This window comes from Saccopteryx bilineata, chromosome 1 (genome assembly GCF_036850765.1).
Source record: "Saccopteryx bilineata isolate mSacBil1 chromosome 1, mSacBil1_pri_phased_curated, whole genome shotgun sequence".
NCBI lineage: Eukaryota > Metazoa > Chordata > Mammalia > Chiroptera > Emballonuridae > Saccopteryx > Saccopteryx bilineata.
In genome coordinates, this window is record NC_089490.1 from 275,745,447 (window position 1) to 275,763,356 (window position 17,910).

At 40.2% G+C, this 17,910-nt stretch overlaps 1 long non-coding RNA gene across 1 annotated transcript; it reads left to right on the forward strand.

The window, feature by feature from the left end:
* Positions 1-1,826: 1,826 nt before the first annotated feature.
* On the forward strand, positions 1,827-17,628 carry LOC136320412 (uncharacterized). The gene is made up of 4 exons (XR_010728331.1): positions 1,827-2,064; positions 4,493-4,612; positions 6,693-6,782; positions 17,386-17,628. It is a non-coding gene; the product is annotated as an uncharacterized lncRNA (long non-coding RNA).
* Positions 17,629-17,910: the final 282 nt, after the last annotated feature.

The following is a 17,910-nucleotide window of genomic DNA, read 5'->3' on the forward strand; positions in this document are numbered from 1 at the left end:
CCTGTTGGTGTCTGTGTATCAGTCCTGTCTCCCCATCAAGGTGAGGAGAGAGCCAGCACTCTTTGCTCTTTGCATCTCTTGCTGTGGTAGACATGGTGGTCCTTAATAAAAATATGCTAATGTCCTGATAAATATTAGCTTATAGAGGATTTGTTGGAGCCAGTGCAGAGAATAAATTTCACTCAGTATCATTGAGTTAAAAATAAGCTGGATTTCTCAATGAGATAACAATTTCCTTTCTCTCTTAGAATCTAGTTGGTCTAGTCTAAATATACATGTGGGAGGAAGGATTGTAGAAAGAGCTCAAATTAATTAGCGTCTAGCTCTTTTCAAAGTAGTCAATAGCCTGGATTGGGTGCTTCCCCCACTGCAGAGCAGCAGAACATGGTTTCAAGGGCTCCCTTGGTGGGGGGAGGAGGCATCAATCATTCCCTACTGTTTTTAGCTCTGATTGTGCTGTCTAATTTGAAAGTATATAAAAAAGGAAATGTTACTTGAAATTAGCGTGGTTCCCTATCTTTTTTGAAAAGTGTGTTAAGGGAATGTTTGGTCCAATCACTCTAGAAACATTTTCCCCTTTAATTATTAGCCAATTCTTTCTGCTTTGAAAAAGAAGTATCTCCATTAGGCCCACAGGGTGGGGCAGTAACCCAACCAAGTGACAGTTATTTGAAAATATGCTCAATATCATATGTTATCAGGGAACTGCAAATTAAAACAATGAGATATCACAACACACCTATTAGAATGGCAAAATCCAAAATATTGATAGTATTAAATGCTGGTGAGAATGTAAAGCAGAAAGAACTCTCATTCATATCTTGTGGGAATGCAAGAGGGTACAGCTATTTTGGAAGAAAGTTCGGCAATTTCTTACAAAACTAAACAGACTCTTGCCACACTATCCAGCAATCATGTGCCTAGGCGTTTACTTACCTAATCGAAATGAGTTTGTTAACATAGCTAGATAGCTAAATATTAATAAGGAAAGGGAGCAAAGGTAATCAGACTTTAAATTAAAAAGAAACAAACCTGGAAAAAAAAAAAAGAAACAAACTTGGAAAGCCTGCTTCAGTAGGAAGTGACAATATTCCATTTACTAGGAAGCTATAGCATTCACAATTCCGAACACACCAAGGGACTGCCCCACTAAAGGGATTAACAATCCCTCCCTCCTTACTGTAGGGAGGAAGGATCAGTTTTCTTAGCTTCCCAGGATATAACTGGCACAACCCTAGACTATAGAGCAGGGGTCCCCAAACTACAGCCCGCGGGCCGCATGCAGCCCCCTGAGGCCATTTATCTGGCCCCCACTGCACTTCCGGAAGGGGCACCTCTTTCATTGGTGGTCAGTGAGAGGAGCATAGTTCTCATTGAAATACTGGTCAGTTTGTTGATTTAAATTTACTTGTTCTTTATTTAAAATATTGTATGTGTTCCCATTCTGTTTTTTTTTTTTCACTTTAAAATAAGATATGTGCAGTGTGCATAGGGATTTGTTCATAGTTTTCTTCATAGTCTGGCCCTCCAACGGTCTGAGGGACAGTGAACTGGCCCCCTGTGTAAAAAGTTTGGGGACCCCTGCTATAGAGGGAGGTACTTTTGTGTTTCTGCTTTAAGGCATGCACAGTGGAAGCCAAGATGGTACCACAGAGGCCTGTCAGACTAGCCTAGAAAAAGGATCTGATTGGTTAGTGAGAGAAACCAATGCAAACCCACAAAATTTTAAGAATCTGATTGATTGGCTTAAAGAAAAGCTAATTATTTCCAGCCAACGCAATATAAACACAGGCTTACGAAAGAAAGTTCCCTTCTCTATTCCTGCTTGGAAACACAGTCTCACCGAATCTGTTCCTGAGTCTTTTCCAAGCAGCCATGCAGTTCTAAAAAGCCACATGGGCAGGCCAGCTGCCAGCAGCTGTGTGGACTGGACTCCAAGCCTGGACACAGCACTAACCAGGGCACAGCCAGGAACATAGACTACGCTAGCTGGACGAGGACTAATTGGATTGAACTATGCAACAGAATACCTGGACTTTGGTCTTTATACTGGGCTTAATAATAGTAAGACTGGATTTTTTCCTTGGCAGGACAGATTGAGATAAGATACTAGGAACCTATGGGCAGCCTTGTCTTTCAACCCCAAATAACTTGCACTATGAAAGTCTATTTCCTCCACATGTGAGTCCCTTAGAATTCCTTCTTTGCAATTCCGTAAAACAACAGCATTTCCACTGACAACAAGTTAAAATGTATGTCCACACAAAAACCTGTACATGAATGTTTATAGCAGCTTTACTTATAATTGCTAAAACATGGAGACAATCAAGATGTTTGATAGCTCAATGGATAAAGAAACTGTGGTATATTCATACAATGGAATATTATTCGGAGATTCTTTTTTTTATTTTTTATTTTTTGTTTTTTTGTTTTTTTAAAAAAGATTATATTTATCCATTTTTATTGGAGGGGGAGAGAGAGAGGAAAGAGATAGAACAGGGAGAGAAGCAGGAAGCATCAACTCCCACACGTGCCTTGACCAGGCAAGCCCAGGGTCCCGAACTGGGGACCTCAGCATTCCAGGTCGAAGCTTTATCCACTGCGCCACCACAGGTCAGGCAAGGCTTGTGTTTTGTTTTGTTTTTTTTTAATTTTATTTATTCATTTTTAGAGAGGAGAGGGAGGGAGAGACAGAGAGAGAGAGGAGAGACAGAGAGAGAGAAGTGGGGGAGGAGCTGGAAGCATCAACTCCCATATGTGCCTTGACCAGGCAAGCCCAGGATTTCGAACCGGCAACCTCAGCATTTCCAGGTCGACGCTTTATCCACTGCGCCACCACAGGTCAGGCGCAAGGCTTGTGTTTTAATGGTAGCTGGGGTAGAGGAAGCAAAAGTATTAATTCTGGGGGCACAGAGGGCAGGTAGCCAAGTGCAGCCTGCCCAGCCCAGGCCAGCTGGGTGGAGGATACAGGCTTCTTGTCCAGGGGGCTGATGTGTGGCAGGCAGCTGGAACCCAGAGACTGAGGTCCTGAAGCTGGAAACGGGGAGAGACAGTCAGACAGACTCCCGCATGCTCCCGACCGGGATCTACCCGGCACACCCACCAGGGGGCGATGCTCTGCCCCTCTGGGGCGTTGCTCTGTTGCGACCAGAGCCACTCCAGCGCCTGGGGCAGAGGCCAAGGAGCCATCCCCAGGGCCTGGGCCATCCCTGCTCCAATGGAGCCTCGCTGCGGGAGGGAAGAGAGAGAGAGGAAGGAGAGGGGGAAGGGTGGAGAAGCAGATGGGCGCTTCTCCTGTGTGCCCTGGCCGGGAATCGTACCTGGGACTTCCGCACGCCAGGCCGACGCTCTACCACTGAGCCAACCGGCCAGGGCCGAGATTCTTTTTTTAAATAAGCAATCAGGCTACAAAAAAAAAAACAAAGAGCCCTGGCCGGTTGGCTCAGCGGTAGAGCGTCGGCCTGGCATGCAGAGGACCCGGGTTCGATTCCCGGCCAGGGCACACAGGAGAAGCGCCCATTTGCTTCTCCACCCCTCCGCCGCGCCTTCCTCTCTGTCTCTCTCTCCCCCTCCCGCAGCCAAGGCTCCATTGGAGCAAAGATGGCCCGGGCGCTGGGGATGGCTCTGTGGCCTATGCCTCAGGCGCTAGAGTGGCTCTGGTCGCAACATGGCGACGCCCAGGATGGGCAGAGCATCGCCCCATGGTGGGCGTGCCGGGTGGATCCCGGTCGGGCGCATGCGGGAGTCTGACTGTCTCTCCCTGTTTCCAGCTTCAGAAAAATGCAAAAAAATAAAAAAATAAATAAAAATAAAAAAACAAAGAAGAATATTAAATTCTTATTACTATGTGAAGAAAAGCTAATTTGGAAAAGCTGAATACTCTATGATTTCAACTATATGACATTCTGGAAAAGGTAAAAACATAGACAATAAAAAAAAGATTACTGGCCGCCAAGGATTGGGAATGGGGTTGGGAGGGGTGAATGAGTGAACCACAGACAACTTTTAGGGCAGTGAAACTACTCTATATGATACTATAATCGTGCATACATGTCATTATACATTTTTCTAAACCTGTAAGATGTATACCAAGAGTGAACTCATATGTAAACTATGGATTTCAGTTAATGATAACTTATTATTATATTATTAATTATTTTATTAAAATTATTTGTTATTTAAATTTTGAATTATTTTAATTATTAAATGTTAAAGCTACTCAGATTATAGTATGATTTTATTTATCATATTATTAATTGCACCATCAATTGTAGCAAATGTTTCACACTGATAGATGATGTAATTAATGGGGGAAACCATACAGAGAGAAGGAGGTATATAGGAACTCTGTACTTTCTACTCTATTTTTTCTATAAACCTAAAACTACTCAAAAAAGAAATTGAAGCCCATTAGTTAAAGAAAAAAAAGCTGAATGCAAAGAAAAGGCATTTTACCCATCTGACAGACTGTTCCTTCTTGTGATTAAATCAGCCCGGTGATACAACCTGTGGAAGGTGAGAGGGGCCCGCCTCCATCCCCTGAGGTTTGCCAGCCGCCAGGTTCTGATGCTCTGATGTCCCCTGGGTTGTGCTCCACTGCCTCCTGTTAAAGGTGGGTAACCGTAGGGGGTGACAATCATTTTGCTCAATGAACTAACTGTTTCACACAGCCTTTATGCTAATAGGATTTCTCAAAGGCAGGTCACCTTCCCAAAGATTCAGATTCTAAGGCACTGTGCCACCCATTGGAGTAGCTAAATCCTTTCTCCAAATTGGGCCCTGGGGAGAGAGAGTAAAGGACTGTTGGGATGAGGTTGCAGATAGCTTAGGTGTCACTTTGGGGCAAGATATAAAAAGGTCTTTTTCAAGGCACTTTACATCTATCTGTCAGAAATTTGTCTCCACAACCACCAACCATCATCACCACCTATGAGCTCCTGGCACATCTGTCCTGGTGGCCATCTTTCTGTTTGCTAAGACAGACCAGGACACTGCACACCTGTGGGATACCCTCAGGAGCCGTGAGACATCTCACATGCTCTTAAGATTCTCATTAAGAGTCCTTTATTTCTTAGGTAAATAGCAAACACACGGGCTGTTGTTCCACATTTCTGTGTACTCCCATCCATTAATTGGGCATAGTTCTGTCTGAATAAGAAGGTTCTCTATCTTGGGCTCCTTGAATAGAGAAGTCTTGGGGCACATTACTAAATCTTCAGGGCAACAGACTTCCCACACATCACCTTCCCAGTATTGAATGGCAACTCAATGCCCACATTTTATGGGTTGTTTTTTTTCTTTTTCTCTTTTTATTAATTTTTTTATATTTTATTTAAGAGAGGATAAAGAGAGAGAGAGAGAGAGAGAGAGAGAGAGAGAAGAGGGGAGGAACAGAAAGCATCAACTCCCATATGTGCCTTGACCAGGCAAACCCAGGGTTTCGAACCAGCGACCTCAGCATTCCAGGCTGACGCTTTATTCATTGCGCCACCACAGGTCAGGGCAGGGTTATTTTCTGAATAAGAATTTATTCAAGACAAGAGATGTTATTCTAATGAATATAAATAATAGCTTCTATTGAGAACTTAATTGTGTTAAGAATAATCCATTGGGTAATACAAAATCAGCAAGTGAGTGCCAAGGATTAGGAGGGGCACAATTTTTCCACTTGAATAAGTAAAAAAGAACATAATGCTACTTTCACTTTTATTAGAAAATATATTTCATAATAATCCTTATTTTTCTTTTCATTAGGGAAACTCCGACCTACTCTGTAGAGAGGACAGACTCTCAAAGTCCACTCTGAACTTGGCCACCCTCCCATCACAATATTCTCTTGACAAGCATCCATTCAGCACCTGCCCAGGGCCATGCAGAGTGCCAGGCTCAGGTGTTACAGAGATGAGTGCAGGACAGTGCTTAACCCTGAGGCACTCGTTACCTGATAAGTCAATAAAGTAATTTTTAATGCAGTGTGGGAGGTACTGTGATGAAAATTATATACAAGATATATGTAAGTGGAGGGGGAGATGCTTGATTCTGCAAAGACAGGTGAAATTTCAGATTGATTATGTATATGTGTGTGTGTGTGTGTGTGTGTGTGTGTGTGTATGGTTTTAGCAAGCAACAGAGAGAGAGAGAGAGAAGATAGGGACAGACAGGACGGGAGAGATATGAGAAGCATCAATTCTTTGTTGCAGCACCTTAGTTGTTCATTGATTGCTTTCTCATATATGTGTGCCTTGATGAGGGGGAAGGGCCTCAGCAGAGCAAATGACCCCTTGCTCAAGCCAGTGACCTTGGACTCAAGCCAGTGAGGTTGGGCTTCAAAGCAGTGACCTTTGGGCTCAAGCCATAAACCATGGGTCACATCTATAATCCCACACTCAAGCTCGTGACCTCAGGGTTTCAAACTTGGGTCCTCAGCATCCCAGGCTGATGCTCTATCCACTGCACCACCACCTAGTCAGGCAATCTTTGTGGGAGAAACTATGTTAATTATTGTTAACCTTTTAATTATCTTCCTAGGCACCAGAGTGGTATTTTAACCAGGGCCCTGCTACTCCAGTAGGCTCATACAACTAACTCTGACTGATGAAATTTGGGCAGATGTGATGTATGATGCTTCCAGGCTAGCCCATAAAATATCTTGCACACCTAATCCTTTGTCTTCTCTCCTCTGACAAATTTAGAACCACCTGTTGGGGAGCAAAGCATCCCAAGATGGGAAGAGTCGCCAAGCTCTCTGACTCACTAACTAGAAAATTCTCATTAAACATCAGGTGGGTGACAAATACATTTTGATTTTGTTGAGCAACTGAAACATGGGGGTCATTTGCAACAACTAGTATGGTTTATTTAATAGCATGAAAATTGGTACCTTGCAGTCAGTTGCTGCTGTGGCAAATACATATATGCTATTTTCTCAGCAGTTGGGCAAGTGGTGAGAAGGAAACATAGCATGCTGGGTGGCTGGACATCTGTGTTATGTTGTGACAAATCATTTGGCAAAATGGTCACCTGTGGCAGACAGACCCCATTACTATTCGTTTGTAGAGGGAGTCATTGGAAAATGAAGTGTTATACATTTGTCTTCATTGGAGGTGGCTCTGTTTGTATAGGCAACACAAAAAAGAAACAAACTCAAGAAATAATTGGCTGTTTTGTAAGCAGAAAATGAGAAGTAATAGAGAGTCCAGCAATTCAGGGCCTTGTAGGTTTGTAAAAGGTAACTGCTCCTAGTCCCCAGACAGTAAAATGTGGGGGAAAAAATAATTTGAGCTGATAAAGTTCTGGTGAAGTTTATATGAGTGAAATAAAATAACTCAGAAAAATATGTGTGTAAGCATGTAGACTTCCCACTCAAGCCCAATGTCCTCAGAAAGGTTGCCATTATGTTGAGAAAGAGTCATTGGAGCAGGGAAACAAAGCCCATTCCAGAATGATGTCCAAGGAAGGCCTTGGGGTGTGGCTACTGGTACCTGGAATTGACTGGAGGCAAGTAGATCAGAAGTCACTAACTTTTTGAGACAATTGCATTGCCAAGAATACCATGAGTCTGGATCAAAATATTCTTTAATGTTTTGGACTTCAAAACAATCTTTGAGTCCTCAGTGTTATCTAAACAAGATGTGAGCTCCCAAAGCTGTACTGTTCCAAAAAGAAAGTCCACTGTTACATAGTTGTTGATAATGAGCAAGGAGGAGCCCCCCAGAGGGTGATGTCTGGGACCTTATCCACAGGGTCTCAGAGAGCAAATACAGGGTCTATTCAGAGTTTCCCCAGTGTCCAGAGCAGGGAAATATCACCACACCTGTTCTACAGGACTGAAAAGTATACCTATGGACCAGTGATGGCTATGAGACTTTCATTCCTCCTTTCTCCAAATGGGAGAGTTTCATGCAGGTCTCCTGTCCTGATCCACCACATTTTGGAAATCAGAAAAATGGTGGTGGTGGTGGGGTAGATCTATCTCTCATAGCACAGAAAACCAGACCAAGAAGCCCTGCTGCTGTTTTCCCGGAGAGGCCTGAGCCATACAGTGATCCTGGGTTCTGAGTTGCATACTATAACTGGATAAATGTCTGAGTTCTCTCTTGGGAAGAGAGTGTGCAAGTTGTATTATGGTGAAAGAAGAAGCAAGCAATTTGGTGACTAGAGGGTGGCCAGTGGCAGAGTAATGCCATAACTTTATTAAACTGCTTCATTTTTGTCCTGGGATCCAGAAACTACACTTATTTCCTTAATCTCTTGCATATGAAGGTGATCTTACAATTAGCTTTGACCAATGTAATATGAGCAGAAATGTTGTGAAACTGTATCAGCTTGTGCCATATGTGTGTATATGTATATGTAGATATATGTAGATGTATATATATACACACACACACACACACACACACACACACACATATATATATATACACATATATACAAACTTCCACATGCACTTCTTTTTTCTTCCCTTTTATGGTGCTGCTTGTTGAGAATGGCAGTTCCCTGAGATATTCCCTGAGATGTTCTATCACTTGGAGGACAGCTTCCCAAGAAAACCACCCAACCAAACAATCCACATGAATGAGTGAACAAGAAACAAACTGTGATGTTCAGCCACTAAGATGTGGGGGTTTTGTAGCTTCTAATATTACTTGCCTGAACAATAGTGTCTTGAATAAAATTAGGAGTTCACATGGTAAATAAAGGGGAAGGGAAAATTGATTTCAGATATAGTGAGGATGAAGATGCTGGAGCATATTATTAGAGGGGGTTTGGAATGGCTGCAGAACCGGGTAATTCTAAAGGCCATAAAGATGATGAAATGATGGCAAGATCCAATGGTCAAGAGTCCATGTGTCCAGATGGGAAGTTTAAGATATTATTCTGAAAGTGATATGGAAGTAGGAATTTTAAGCTGGAAGTAACATGATGCAATATTACCTTTAAAATATTCCACATAACACAAATTGAGAAACTTTTTGAAATACCTAATTAGTATTCTTCAAATATGTTAGGGTCATGAAAGACAAGGAAAAACTAAGACATTGTCATAGACCAAAGGAGGCTAAAGAGAAAATGTAACTAAATAAGAGGTAGGATCTTAGATTGTATCCTGGGACAGTAAATGGACACTCATGGAAAAACAAAAAACAAAAAACAAAAAACAAAGAAATTTCAGCAAGATCGATGGTTTAACGAAGTGTACTCTATCATTGTTAGCTTCCTGGTTTGATAATTGCATGAAGGGTAAATGGGAACTGTCTACTATTTTGCAACTTTTCTGTGGTTATCTAAACCTACTACAAAATAAGTAAAAGAGTTAATAATTAAAATGCAAAGCATGGCATCAAATTGAAGACCTAAGCAGGTATCAGGGAATTCTGTCAAAAGGGCTTCTGACAAGTGGTGGGGAGGAGGCTGGTAAGAGCAGTGGGGCAGAAAAAGGAGGGAAGTGAGATCTGATCCAGCAAACTACCACTAAGAGTCAAGGCCTCAGACTCTAAGGCAGGGGTCTCAAACTCAACTCAGCATGTGGGCCGCAGAGCAAGATCACAGCCATTCGGCGGGCCGCACTAGGTCTACAAAAGGCAACTGTTATGCAACACTTTTCTCACTGCAGTTGAAAACAAAAAAAAAATCAGTACAACAAGCACAATCGTACATGCAGTTTACTCAGTGTCACAAAACGACCAGAAACTGTAGTTCGCATCACAACTGCTGTTAACTAAGCTAATATCTAGCTAGGATGCTAGAGAAATGAAAAATACAAGTAGGCCCCTAGGCTTACTTAATTTTATCCAAAATATTTTGAACTTCGTGGATTAGTCTGCGGGCCGCATGCGGCCCGCGGGCCGCGAGTTTGAGACCCCTGCTCTAAGACATCAGATGCCCATGAACTTGTATGGGGCATGAGCCCAAAGTCAGATGATGTCAAGGGTGATTTGATTTTCAGTCTCAGAGAGTGGGCTGGTGTTTCTTTAATCCTTCTTTTTGTGTTTAACCAAGATTCATCCTTGGAGCTGAGATTTGGGTAAATCTGGAAGTGAAGACCAGTGAACTAAGAGAGGTTGTCTTTGGCCAAAAGAGGTTGAGATGTAGCCAAGATTCAGTATTATTGATACCTAGGATCTGGTCCCATGAAGTTGTCGCCAATGGGTAGCTGCAGGAAGGGAGATGAACCCTTGGGTACTGGGCACTCTTTATGACTAGTCTTGATGGCCTTTAGTTTCAAACCTGTGTGTGAGCTGGGCCCAAAGCTGAGTGTATTCCTTTCCCACAGGCCTTCCCTGTTCACTCATTTAGAAAATACTCATGTGCCTCCTCTGTGCCACTAACTATGTTTGGTTCTGGGAATAGGAGGGTGAGCCAAGCAACATGACCCCTGTGTTTATGGAGCTGGAGTCAAAGGGAGTACTATCATTAAAAAAATAATTGTACAACTGAAGACTCTGAGGCTTTGCTACAAATATATTCTGTAAATCACCCTCCAAGGCTTCCTCAAAAGGACCTGTATCTATTTAGTAAAATGGAAGTGTAATGGAGAAAGAAAAACTCTCAGACTTTTGTGGGTCACTAGACACTGACTCTGAATTGATGTTAATCTGTGAGAATAATAATGCCACTGTGTTCCACTGAAGTAAAGACTTATGTTGATCAAATAATAAATGAGCTATAGTTCAAATCCCACAATGGCTCCAGTTGGCTCATGGACCCACTTTGTTATTCTTTAGTAACTGACAGTAGTGATTAAAATACACACTGGAACACTGCACATTAGGACCCTGCTGTTTGGATGGTAGGAAGCAACAAGTGGAAGTTCTTTGAACTTTTCCTTTCTTCTAGGACAACAAACAAACAAACAAACAAAATATCGTGGCTCTGGGTGGACTGCAAAGATTAGTGTAATCATCAAAAACTTGAAATATTTAGCAGTGGTGATCATATAGTAATTCTGCAATAAGTTTTGACCAGGTTACTCTTTTTTAGTAACTTGAAAGAATATTACATTTTACCCTGGCCAGGAAGCTCAGTTGGTCAGAGCATTGTCCCTACACACCAAAGTTGCAGGTTCAATCCCCGGTCAGGGCACATGCAAGAATTAACCAATGAATGCATAAATAAGTGGAACAACAAATTGATGTCTCTCTCTCTCTCTCCTGCACCCTCTCTCTCTCTAGAAAATCAATAAATAAATTTTTAAAAAGAGTATTATATTCCTATTAACTTACTCCTTGGGCCTTTTCAGAAGGTAATAAGACTATAGACACCATAAATTTAAATTACATGATGACTCCAGTAGCTGCTGCTCTTCTAGATGTGGTACCTTTACTGGAAAATATCAACACAGGTCCTGGCACTTGATATGTAATTATTAATCTGACAATGCATAGATATATGGATGAATAGATAGATAGATAGATAGATAGATAGATAGATAGATAGATAGTTTTTTTATTTTCTTATTTTTTCTAACTTGCAAATACCCAGAGAAAAAGTTGGCTGTTCTTTGGCAGGACCAACAATATACCTTTCACAATCTTGTCTCAGAGTTATGTACACCTTCCTTCTCTGCCATAATCCCATCTGTGGAGAACTTGATTATTTTGATATCCTACAAATTACTACACTGACTCTCTACATTCCTGGAATTATTCAGATTAAATCTGATGATTAGGAGGTAACAAGTCTCTTAGATGCTATCTCGGTTGGCTCAGGCTGCCATAACAAAATACATTAGGTGGATTAAACAACAGAGATGTATTTTCTCACAGTTTTGGAGGTTAGAAGTCCAAGTTTAAAATGACAGCAGGGCTGGTTTCTGGCAAGACCTCTCCTCCTGGTTTGCAGTTGGCTGCCTTCTCTCTGTTTCCTCGTATGACTTTTTCTTTGTGCCCACATGGAGTTCTAATATCTCCTCCTCTTCTTATAAGGACCAGTCATATAGGATTATGGTCCCAACTTACAGCCTTATTTACCCTTCATGACCTCTTTAAAGGCCCTCTCTCTAAACAGAGTATACTGGGGGTTAAATCTTCAAAACAGGAATAGGTATGGGAAGGTGGGAAGACAAACACAACTCAGTTCATAATAGATGCCTTACTGGAGATCCATGACAGCCAGAGGGCAGGAGACAAATGCCAGGGCACTTCATGGGACCACAACCGGAGGCATCTGGAGGTCTGGAGCATGTCAGAATATTCTTTTCTTGGATAACAAAAAGTTGCTGTGTGATTTTTCTACCCACAACTATAAAGACGTTCCACACTTAAGGAGGCATCTGGATTTTGGAGGCAACAAACATCACATTTGAGTGTGTTTCTCCCGCCTATGTACTGAGTAACCTGAAAGGCTGCCAATTTTTTAGTGGGGTTTGAGAGCAAGAAAAGATTCTGAGCAAGTCCTGGTAATAACGCAAACTGTGCTGTTACTTGAGCCTTATGACAGCAGATCAAATGATACGTCAAGTGACTGGCATCTCTGGCAAGCCCCAACGATAGACTCATAGGACAGAGCCAGAGGAGTTTTGAGCAAAGACCCCTCTTCTACAGAGCAATATTCTATGTTTTGAATAAAAGGTTTTAGCTTGTTACTTGGCCCTGAAAAATACTAAACTTCTGGCCACAGGATCAGTGTCCATGAAGCCAGAACCTTCCATGATGCACTAGGTGCTGTCTGACCAAGTGAGTTTGGGCGAGCACAGTAGTTCTTCATAATCAGGTGAATATTGCATCTATGTAACTGGTCTCCAACAGGTACAGGAAGCACAGCTAAGTTGCATAAGCTTGTGTTCTAGACTCTGACACCTGTTTCTGCTACATTGCCTCCTTTTCTTATGGAGTTCATGTGTAGTTGACTGGTGAGGAAAAACCCTCATGCCTGCTTGACAGATGGTTCTGAGCAACATAGAGGACCAACTGGGAGTGGACAGCTGCAGCATGCCAACCCAACCAGGAAAATCCCAGGGAGACTGTACTGGAGGGAGATGGTCTCAAAGGGAAGAATGTTAGTTTGCTTGTCCACTTTGTTCAGACAGAATGACCAGAGGACAGATCTACACTCATTTATGGGTGTCTGCTACTGATTTGTGTGGGTGCTCAGAGACTTATAAGGCAAAAAATTGGAACACTGGTCACAGGAGGTGTGAGGGAGAGTTATGTGTCTTATCCTATCAAAATTTTATATAAAATCTTTGGGTTTTTAAATGTGAACAACTAATTTAAAAATGTCAAAAACACTTCACAGGCCAAACAACGTATGTCCTTGGGCTTAACCTGGTCTTAGGACACTTGTAAATTATAAAAATAAAATGAAACAAAACAAAACAAGTATAACAGAGCTAACTCATGCCCCAGCCTGCCAACAATCAGGACAAACAAGTAAGAGAGATTAAAAGGTAAATATGTGAGTCTCTTCACTTTGAGCCCCCAAATTGAGAATATGAATTCACATGAACAGAAGATGCTGTGGAAAGGCTACAGCACCATCTGTGGCATGATACACATCATAAATCCATGACATTATACACAGTTCTTGTCATTCACATTAGTGATATTCGATGAAGCTGCCGCAAACACCAAATTAGCAAATACCAAACCATTGCTCCTAAAGGAAATGTAGAGTTAGGTTCCTATGTATGAGCTTCTGGTCACAATATTTCTATCAAATGATCAATATATAACTTTGTTTCATTGTTGATTGTTTATTAAAGGCACCTATTTAAGGCCTGACCTGTGGTGGTGCAGTGGATAAAGTGTTGGTCTGGAAAGCTAAAGTCACCGGCTTAAAACCCTGGGCTTGCCCAGTCAAGGCACATACAAGAAGCAACTACCACGAGTTAATGCTTCCTATTTCTCCCCCCTCTTTCTTTCTCTCCCCACCCTCCTCTCTCTATAACTCAATAAATAAAATCTAAAAAAATATTTAATAAAAAATAATAAAGGCACCTATTTAATATAAATTGATCAATTAACATTGAATTCATGGTCAATAGCATGATAACTTATGTCTGAATGAAGCTTATCTAACATACAAATTTGGTTTGCCTGGCATATCTTTCTCTGTCTTTTTACATTCAGCCTTTCTGTGTCTGACAACTAAAGGCTGTCTCTTGTAAGTAGCACATAGTTAGATTTTAAAAGCTTTGACTGACAGTATTAATCTTTTTCATGGAATATTTAGACTATTTATATATAATATAATTAATGTTATAACTACTTCATTTATATCTACCATCTTAGTATTTGCTTTTTATTTCATCTGCCTGATTTATTTTCCTTTTTTCTCTTTTCATGACTTCTTATGAATTAAACAAATATTTGCATCATTTTATTTTTCAATATTTACATGCTGGGTTACTCATTCTTCTACCATTCTTATAGAGGTTATCTAGACAACTTATTATTTTAAAATCAGAAAAAAACCTATTAAACAAGCATCAAAGTATGCTTTAAGACATATTGAGAAAGTATACCAAAATTAAAATAACAATTACAAATTCATACTAGAGAAAATGTAATGTGTTGGGTTGAGTTATAGGAACTTGGTGAAGGCTGAGAACTACATTTCCTAGAATTCCCTTCTCTGTGCAGTTCTTGTTTGCACTGAGCATAGAAGAAACACACAAAATTTGGGAGATGAAAATTATTAACCTTAGAAGTAGAAATCACTAGTCTTAGAAAGATATCATGGTCAAATATTATGACAAAATTAGAGCTGACAGGTGAACCCTTGTTTATTTTTACTCTCCCCTGCTCATGATTTAACTCATCCTTATGAGAGCTGGCACTCCTGACCAACTGTATTCCCAGGCCACCACCAGGCATGTGGTGTGGACTTGCACAGGTAGCAGTTACTCAGGGAGAGCATTTTCCTTGAGGCAGAAGTTTACCTAGACCTAGCCATGGCTTTGCCCTTTGTGATCCCACTTCAGAGGCTAGATCTACAAGCTCTCATTTGTCTACTAGCTCTGATGTTTCAGGTGAGCTGGTGAATGACTGTTTCTCTGATCCTCTGCCTCCCTTTATAAGAATTATGCCCTAATTCCTGGAAGTCCCTTATCCTCATATTACCAACAGTGGCTCTGTTCTGAAAACACTGCCTTGTATATGAGACAAAGATAATTGAATGGAGTGAAGAAGGTCATTTTGTATTGTTAGATTGCACATTTCAGAATGAATATATAAATTTAATGAATCATTAGTTACCAAGCAAGAGTGCTTAAAATCTTTTATGTATTTATTTTTAAATGAGAGGAGGGGAGATAGTGAGACAGATTCCCACACGTACCCCAACTGGGATCCACCAAGTAACCCTTGTTTGGCTGATGCTTGGACCAACCTAGCTATCCTCAGAGCCAGGGGCCAATGCTTGAACCAGTCAAGCCACTAGCTGCAGGAGGGTAAGAGGGAGAGAAAGGGGAGAGGGAGAAGAAGAGAAGCAGATGGTCACTTCTCTTGTGTGCCCTAACCAGGAATTGAACCCAGGACATCCATACGTGGGACTGACTCTATCCACTGAGCCAACTGGCCAGGGCTTCAGTGGTTAAAATTAAAGACAAAAAATAATTTAGAAATAAAAAAAATTGGTAGAAAATAAATTGATAACTTTGTGCTATAAGTATAAAACTAGAGAACACTGATGTTTTGCTAGGAAGAGGCACATAATCAAAATGGAATTGGTAAGAAATAGAGAACTAGGAAAGAGCTCTTGAAATTTAAGTTTTCAAAACTGTGTCCTCAGTAATGTTATGGTAGTTAGATGGTATTACAACTTATCACCATGAAATCTGAAAGGAACAAATGCCACTATTTAAACTACATAAGAGTCTCATAGATACAAATACTTTAATAAAATATTAATGCATATTGTTTAGTATGTAGTCTATTCCAGTGATAACTCACTATGTCTTCATATATTTTGTTGCTGGAATGTAAAGATGATTTAACATAAATGAATAAATGGGTCAAGAGAGAAAAACTATAAGATTTTTTGAAAAATATAAAAAAGGTGATTAATAATATTCATTTCTCAGTTTTTAAAGTTTCTAGAACTAGGAATAGAATGTCATTTTCTTAATAATCTAATAATTTATTGGAAACCAGCCTTAAAGTATATTTAGCAGTGAAAAAATATGGGCACTCCCATTAAAATTAATAACAAAAACATGTCTACAATCACTGGTACATTCATTATTGATTTGAAAAGTTTAGACAATAAAATAAGATAAGAAAGACATGAGCTACATACTGCAAAGTAGAAGACAGTAATATCTCTCTTCACAGGTGGTTTGATTGCCCACCTGAAAACTCAAGGGAATCAACTTATGAAAACTACTTTGAGTGGTTGCTTAGCAATCCAATAGTCAGAAATCAATATCTGTCTGACATAGTAGAAAATCCAGTAAAGTTAAAATAATTATGCACATATTTTCTTTCTTTTTTCTTTTAGAGAGAGAGAAGGAGACAGATGGGAACAGACAGACAGGAAAGGAAAGAGATGAGAAGCATCAACTTATAGTTGTGGCACCTTAGTTGTTCACTGGTTGCTTTCTCATATGTGCCTTGATCAGGGGGCTTCAGCCAAGCCAGTGACCCCTTGCTCAAGTCAACAACCTTGAGCTCAAGCCAGTGACCATGGGGTCATGTCTGTGATCCCATGCTCAAGCTGGCGACCCTGTGCTCAAGTCAGATAAGCCCTCACTCAAGCCAGCAACCACGAAGTTTCAAACCTGGGTCCTTAGCAACATAGGCCAATAATCTATACACTGCACCACTGCCTGGTCAGGCTGACGTACATAATTTCAATAAAAAGTAAAGATACTAACAATAAACTTTAAAAGAATGTTCAATCACTTGATGTCACTAATAACATTATACTTTGAGACATAAAATTCTGGAATAAATGAAGAGACATACATTCTTCTGTGTGGAAAGACACATATTAATTCTTATTATATGTAACACAGACATTGAACATACCAATTTACAATCTAATAATTAAAAAGGTATTTTTCTAGTCAAGGAATGAACAGACTAATTATTGAGCAGATAAAACTTTAGAAACTCACTCAAGTGTTTGTAAGAATTTAGTATGTCATAATCTCAATAATCAAAAAAATAATATATTAAACTGAATGACTAATTATTTGGAAAAAATAAATTAAATTTCCTATTTCATTATATACAAAACCCAATTTAAAATATATTAAAGTTTTAAATGTGAAATATAAATGCAGATGGTGGAAATAAATATACATATTTGATTGGGGGATGAAATTCTAAGCATGACTTGCAGTTAGAAAAAGTATTATATGAATAGTTCACTTCAGTTTATTATTAAAATATTATACTAGCCCATCATACCATATCCTTATGTTTTGTGATCCATCAGGTGATCCACCAGGTGAAAACAGTATACATATTTTTCCTTCAAATTATTCTCTCATAAAAAAACTCACAAATGCCTGACCTGTGGTGATCCAGTGGATAAAGTGTCGACCTGGAATGCTGAGGTCACCAGTTGGAAACCCCGGGATGCCTGGTCAAGGTACATATGGGCGTTGATGTTTCCTGCTCCTCCTGACTTCTTTCTCTCTCCCCTCTTTCAAAAACAAATAAATAAAATATTTTTTAAAAATCCTCACAAATAGAAAAGATATTTTTCTATTGTCGGGCTTTTATTTACCATAAATTTTTTCCCACGAACTTAATGTGTTATGTTTTAGATATGAGGAGACTGGGTCCTAAGAGGTCACAATCTGAATTCAAATTGTCTAGCTTTCAAAAACATTTACTAACAGATCATAAATAATATGCCAGTGTTGGCAATATTATTTATATGGTTTCCAGCTATTTTAATATTTTGAATTCTGGAAATGCCTTTGCCTCCACAGCATGTTTTGTTCACTTTAGGCAT